The sequence below is a fragment of the Paralichthys olivaceus genome, chromosome 4 (assembly GCF_024713975.1).
Source record: "Paralichthys olivaceus isolate ysfri-2021 chromosome 4, ASM2471397v2, whole genome shotgun sequence".
NCBI classification, from domain to species: domain Eukaryota; kingdom Metazoa; phylum Chordata; class Actinopteri; order Pleuronectiformes; family Paralichthyidae; genus Paralichthys; species Paralichthys olivaceus.
The window spans coordinates 23,266,514-23,274,150 of NC_091096.1; the positions used below are offsets into that span (position 1 = coordinate 23,266,514).

Here is a 7,637-nt window from a genome sequence, read left to right on the forward strand (position 1 = left end):
CTGCAATAAATACCCCCCTCAAAACAAATACAAATAACTATACTTTCAAAGCTCATTACAAGTACAGAAAAAACTGTTTGATTACAGAGCTGGTCGATCTGTATCTGCTAGACATTTCCAGACTCATGTTATAGAAACATTTAACATTTAACACATTATGCTTGTCCCTGTGGCTCATCCCTGTCAACAAACAGCTTATAGTTTTTTCCTCTTTTACAATCAATACAAAACAATATAATTAGCGTACCTGAAATCAGAAATGCTCTACAAACACTGCTTGTGTACAAGAGCTCACAAACAACAGGACAGTAATATTAACAGAGGAATAATGGCCTCCAACTCTGTTATGGAGGTCTTTTTCGTGGGTTGAATAATGTGTGCTGGGCTGTGAGTCAGAGTTGTTGAAGAGGATGAGAGCGGAGAGAGGTTGCATCCCAGTCATTGTGTTGCTCTTCATTCAGTCTGCAGGGTGACCATGGGACAGTTTTACTGTATGGTCTATAGGTAGCAGTTATTCACCGACCTGTTGCTACTCTGAAGTGGCACAGATTCTTCTCTAAAGACACAAACCTTCTCCCTTCTACTCCCAAAGAGTTTGATCTTTTAGTTAATCTGGACCAATACAATTTGTGTGAATGTATGACACCATACACATTTGGAAGTGCATTAAAGGATTAGTATTCATATTAGTGTATCTGCATCGGTCAGTACAATTAAGTTACGTTTTTAAAGTACTTGGATGAGTGTATGCACAGTTGACACATAAGTATGACTAGAATAGCACTCAGTTGAGCGCCTACCCCCACCAAGGCCCAACAGACCCCTTCAATTCAATCATGCTCCACCAAATTTTGCACACTCATAGATATCAGTGGCTCAGTATTAGATCCATGAATGATTCCCTGGGAAATCAGTACATATATTGAACAACGCCAACTCACAATGTTAACGAAAGTGATTCCTGGATCTGGCCCCTGATCTGAATCTACAACAAAAGTTTTTTGCGGCACTTCCCATATCACATTCTTCCACCAAGTTTCATGGTAATCTGTCCAGTAGTTTTGTGTAATCTTGCTTACAAGCAAACAAACAAACCATCAAACAAATAGAAAGGTGAAAACATAACCACCTTGGCTGAGGTAACTGGAGATTCTCATCCTTGACGCCTGAAAACAAATGCACCAGCCCACTCAAAGGAATGCAGAAACACTGGTCAGAAATAACTTATTAATAGTAGTAACAGTTATTAAAGGAAACAAATTCATCCTGAAACTATTAAAAAGGGTAAAAACATGCACTTCTAAGCCTGCAGTTCTCAGTTGCTGGAAGACGTGTTGATATTTTCAAATGATTTTAGTTTCCAGTATGACTTTTGTGAGTGGAGTGCACCCAATTAACTCAAGCCACAAATACTTTTTAATGACTAATTCTCTAATGAAAACACTGTTGTCCTACATAACAAGCTTGATTACATATGGCAGTAAAAGCACTTTCACTTATCACTGTGGCAACCAACTCTAGATACTTTAGAATGCTACGTGAACGCCCTGCCACTGTTGCATTACCCTTTTATGGTGGCCGAGTCGACTGGATATCACAATCTCTAGAAGTATGGTGAGCATTTGGGAGTGTGTTTAAAAATCTCAGTTGTCATTATATCACAAATGACAGAGAGGATCAGTGTGGGCTTCAGAAGGAGGCTCTTGGGGGAAATGACACTTGAGGATATGGAGCAGCAGAGCGCTTCCCATCACATACTCTTATTAACACTGACAGATCTGTTCTGCATTCACTCTGTACCATCCACCTTCAATGTGGTCTGCCTCCACAAAAAGGTAACAGCAGATTAGAATAGGCACATGATGAGACTGCACAGTCTGAAACTTTTAACCATATTTCCTATAAAATAGAGTCTACATGGCAACTTACAAAGCATACTTTACATGAAATAATCCATACACAATACCATTGCATTTAGTATTTACTGAGAATATCGTCTGTTTATACATATCTTAAATCTCCTCAGTCCCTCTCCTACTTTCCTTGTCAACGTTCTGTTTTGTTTTGTTTGTCCTGTCAGTATGATCAAGCTGAATGGGCACCAAGACAAGCAGCAAGTTTCCCTCACCTTACCTCTACACTCAAAGCCTGCTGTTACCATAGCAATCCCCTCCTTTCTTCCAGCCTCCAGCTTGTTATACTTTTACCGACTGACTTTCAGCTTTGCTCCTGCACTGAACCTCACTCCCAAATACTATAGCACCTTTCTTGACTGGAACATTAAAGTGAGTTAGCGATCTTCTGTGCAATCCTTACAGTTAAACTTTGTCCTAAAACTTCCTCTGTCTTGGCATAGATTAATTAGGTATCTGAATAAAAGTGTGCAGTGGTCTCACTCAAATTCACATCATACGTAAACAGTGGGGAGTTCGAACACCACCGCAGGGAGCAATAGCCATCTGTGTGAGTGTATGCCACAGTAAGCATGTCAATGAAGAGAAAAGGGAAAACAAAGACACAGTATTTCAGTGTCGTGACCAAGAATAGCGCTCAATCCTGTTACAAGATACAGCTGCTGCATACGCTCACTGCTACCAATGCTATCTCATCACTCCATAAATCCTCAGCAGTAGTGTCAGTCAATCAGTAAATCAGGCAATGGCTCCAACATGCTGAGATACAGTACATAACACAGCTATGTAGCAGTTCTGAGCCTTAAAGCAGAGACACTGTTTTCATTCTATCCCTGACCAAAGTCATCGCCCTCAACCCCTGCCTTATCTCTGATGGACTCAGTAAAATAGTACGGCACTTACTCAGACACTGCTACAGCTGACAGGTCTTCTACCAAGCTCCTTAGATGCGGCACCTCCTCGTCCAGTAAGCCCGTTCATGTGGGGTCTCCCTCGGAAGCCACCAGTCAGAATGAGAGCTGCGCTGGTTCATCACATTCGGGGATGTCATCCTCACTGGGGAAAAAGTGAAGCTGAGAGAGAGGGAGAGAGAGAGAGAGAGAGAGAGAGAGAGAGAGAGAGGGAGAGATGCACTGTGGCAGGGCAGAGAGCTGCAAGACAGCTAGAGCAACTGGAGATTACAGCTCACAGAGAGATGGAGCGGAGGAGAGAGGGAGGGAGCGGAGGACTACACAGAAATTGCATTGTAGAGTAATGCAGCAGATCGGGGATCACATACTGGAGGAAGCTCGCACTCTCTCTCTCTCTATCTCTCTCTCTCTCTTCTCTGTCAACCGCTCACAACCCCCAACGATTTCTTCCTCTCCCAATACTGCAGCAGCCGCCACTAATCGCACTAATATATGCAGTTTGACACACTGCGTTTATAGTCAGGTCCTAGCAGTTGCAAACTACTGTACGTTCATATCAGTTACTGAAGACTTCTTAAATTGTGCAGCTCGTTAGTAACTTAACAGAATGACCCCTCCTAAACCTCCTCTAAATCAATAGCAGCATTGCAATCTAAGAACTGGCAGGACAAGGATGTGATTACAGCAAACTCTGCTTTCATCTGCAAATACACAAGAATGAGAGGATGAAAGGAAGATGGAGGTTGTGGTTTGATAAAAGAAACCAAATGCAATATGTTTAATTTGTTATTCAAAGAAGTCATGATTTTGAATAAATCTGCTTGAAAAGTTAAATACAGCACTATTTACTTTATTAACTACATTTCATAGCAATGCAAAAACAACACTTGTATATATTGCATGTCAGAGTTCTAACAATACAAATTCATCAATCATCCTATTTACAGAGATCATGAAAACATTTTTTAAAATAATAAAAGTTACATTTAGTTTTATTTGAAATTGTTTCTTAAAAATGATTTAAGGGTTATACCTGTATTCACTTTACTCTCAGATTAAGTTTAGCAAGACTCAACAGGAGCTTTCTAACAATATATCTTAAACCTTTAAACCAAACATTCCACATACACCTCATCCACACCTGACTGGACGTCCTGTAATAGAAATTACAGAGCATTCTGAAATATTATTTTACGAGAGTGTCACAAGGTCCCCAGTATTGAACACACATACACACACACACACACACACACACACACACACACACGCACGCACACACGCACACACACACACACACGCACACACTGAGCAGATGGCAGAACCTAACCTGGCAAGCAATACTACAGCGGGGACAAAATGCTCAGAGGGTGAAAGCATGTTACTGTACATTCATGTACAAGCGTTAATTAGATGTTATGACTGTAGTACTAATGAGGACATGTGAAATTCTTGGCTTAGTTGTGCAACAAACAAATGTTGTTTTTTTATTAAGGGCAGGTAAGCACTCCCACATACTAGCCTGGAGTTCACACCTCCACCATCTCACCTCCGTCTTCACGTGTTCCTCCCAATGGTGAGGAACTGATCTAATCCAATGACTCAGTGACATTTCTGAGCTCAGCTGCCTCAGATGTCTTTGATTCAGTCAAGATGATCTGTTACTGTAATCTGTTTGTCTGGACAAACTATAACCTAATAACTCCCCTACATAGACCCGGGATGAGGTCATCACCTGCCACAAACAGTTTGTGCAACTTTATATCTGTGCAGCAGAGAACCACAGAATGAGTGTGAAGAACTTTTCCTTCTTATCCTTAGTTATAGTTGAGGAAAAATGAGTAATAATTTATAAATAGAACCCATTTTAGCTTATACCATTACATAATAAGAGATGTTGCTAGACCTTTGCTTTAAGCAAACACTTTTTTAAACCTTTGCAGCTACTGTATAATGGAACTGAGTGTTTACAGTAAATGCAAAGGTAAAAAATAGACCTGTCATATTCTCTTGTTACATTGAAAGTCATGATTCATTTATGTTAAAAAAGCAGCAAACAAAATGCTTTATAATTATGATTTAGTAACATCGGTATGAAAAAGGGTTGCGTTTCCTCTGTGATTCAGGCAGAGGCATCATACTGATGTTACCTAGCAACAAGGTACTGTATGTCTCCAAGGCCAATCCCAGCTTAATTCTGAAGTAAAGACGGAAAATTCCAATCCTTCAGACTGGGTGTTTTCACTGGGATGTCACTGTAATTCACAGTACTGATTACTTCTGAATCACCTAAGATTTGGATGACAACTCAGATCTTTTTCAGTTTTCGAGCTAAAATCTGTTGATGTTTGAAAACCAATTCCCTGCAAATAAAATAGCAAGTAACCTACTACACTAAAAATGGTGGCTGGTGAACAGAGCAATGGCAGAAACTATCAACATGGAAAAACAACATGATCAGAGGGAAACCTCTTCAGCACGTTTTCACGAGCTGTCTATGTCAATCACAAGTACTAGTATAAAATACTACCACCTCCTGGCAAAACATTGAAATTGCTTCATGTTCATATCTTCAGCGTGTGGTTATAAGGTTAGGACTAACAGAGAGAAACGCTGCAATCTAGAGGTTTGAAAAGCCAGTTACACTTGTTACATAATAAGCATCCAAATCTTGCATTAGTTGAAAAAAAGGCAGAGTCAGGCCTGTATGACTAAGAGTTGATGTTACATAAGCACAGAACACACAGTACTGGGGAGATGCTCTAGATACTGACTGCAAAGAGTCAGTATAATTCACTGTCTAGCGGAATTTATGATGTTTTAATTATTTCATAAAATAACACGACTGCCACCAAACAATGTGGAAATGGAAGGAAGAAATGCTGTTACTGGCACAAACAATGCTTTTGATGTTGTTGAAAATCCGTCAGAGAAAAACAGCGACTAATGTTCTCTCGGGGAGCGTTGTCCTTGTGATTGGCTGTAAACAACTCTACTAGGCTACACCCCAAAAAATTGCCAACCATTCATGATATAACTGAGTGACCCACCTATGAGTGTTGACACACAGCAAATTAGTTTTTCAGCTCTGATCTGTGCAGTCATTTAAAGCAGTGCAGTGTAAGACTGCTGATTACCAATCGTTTTGACTATGTGGATGTAGTATCATATTTTTTCCACAGAGGGCGCCACAGTAATAATGATCAATAAAGTGTAATGTTTATCATCATCCAAACAGAACCTTGAGTGTAGTTAAAGACTGATGTGTATTTTGTTGAAGTGTAACTTCATGCAATTATCAGATTATTTTCCTATATGACAAAAAATGGTTGTTATCTGTTTATTTCTGCTGTTGCAACACGACCTCTACAATCACAAATATTGTTTGTAATATATGTTTAAAGAAAAGACACTGCACTGACTGATCCGACCGTCAGACAGCATGTATCTCTTTTCATAGCACAGATGTTGTCTTTTTGATGAACCTGCCATCAACAAAACACCATCAGCATTAATAAGGATAATGTGGGTTGATTAATTCCTTTAGCTTAGCGGTGACGTTTGATGTGCACTGAGGAAATCACCCATTATTTACTGTGTGCCCCCTCAGGAGCTAGGCAACAGTGGACTAGCAAGCTGTGACCCACTTCTTTTGTCCCTCCACTTTATCAGCTCAAGAGGCTTTGTTTGTAATCATTCATCACCAATGCTCCGCCCCAACCTGATCCCTACCCCCTTCACCCCCCCAGCCATACACACAAATACACACATATGATTATATCTGAGGGGACCTTAACTGCCCTAAGCCTAATACTGATTGCAACTCTTCACTAATGCCAACAGTATGCCAAAAATAAGTACAAATTATGATACTAACACACACATGACTTAGCAACATTTTGCCATCCACGTCACATCCTGTGAACTAAAAGTGTTTGTGAGTAAGGTTCAGATCGCAAAAGGTTCTTTACTGATTCCAGTTTTGATCATTTAATAGCTTAGCCTTTTGGACAAGTTAATACCACCTCAATCTTTTGAAAAGAACAGTGGAAGAAAATTCCTTTAAAATAAATGATAACCATGAGCAAATTAGACAGGAGCTGTAGGATGTAGGGCTGATCAACAGCAGAAGAGGATGCATAAATCACAGCTGAGGCCAATGTAACATTTCACTTCATATAGTCGTGTACAGCTGCCATGGATGTGAACAGCTACAGTGCAAATCTAAATTACTCTTGGTTAGTAATATTACATGTTTGGAATCATCTAAATCCATTCTGTCATAAAATATATACACAACCAGTTACAAAATCTCACATACAACAAAAAATACAGAACCTGGATGGCTCTTCCTCAGATGCTTCATGGCGGACAGTTTGAAAACAGGGTGATAACTGTGTTATATATATACGGTATATATACTACGCTCATTGATGGGAAATATGGAAACTGATTTGTGAGTAAATGTGACTGTTACACTCCTGTCAAATTATTTTCACCTATCATGTTTGTGTAACTTTATAATAGAAGCAGGCTTCTAGTTTGACTCTAATATATTTAATATCAATGATCAAAGCCTATCAATAACATCATCATGATAGCTTAGTGTAGAATCCCTGGTTAATGCTGATTGTGAAGTCGTCACAGGTCCATCATGGTTTCTAATGGCCGCTGCCAGTGTGTTCTTATCTCTTCACGTGTTCACTGATGGAGGTTTACTCACTTGTGTGAGAGCCACCAAAATATGGCGCTATGGTTTTCAGCCAATGGGCGCGCGGGTTGTAACAGGTTGCAGCTGGCGTCACTACCGTGGCGG

At 40.0% G+C, this 7,637-nt stretch overlaps 1 protein-coding gene across 18 annotated transcripts in view; it reads right to left on the minus strand.

Moving 5' to 3' along the window:
- The window catches only part of LOC109633620 (citron Rho-interacting kinase), a 47,552-nt gene extending 39,916 nt beyond the window's left edge, over positions 1 to 7,636 (minus strand). For all 18 annotated transcript variants that reach the window (XM_069524293.1, XM_020093629.2, XM_069524282.1 and 15 more), the window contains exon 1: positions 2,817 to 7,636. The gene's annotated coding sequence lies outside the window, so the exon portion shown is untranslated. The remainder of the gene's footprint in view (positions 1 to 2,816) is intronic.
- Between the last annotated feature and the right edge of the window lies 1 nt (position 7,637).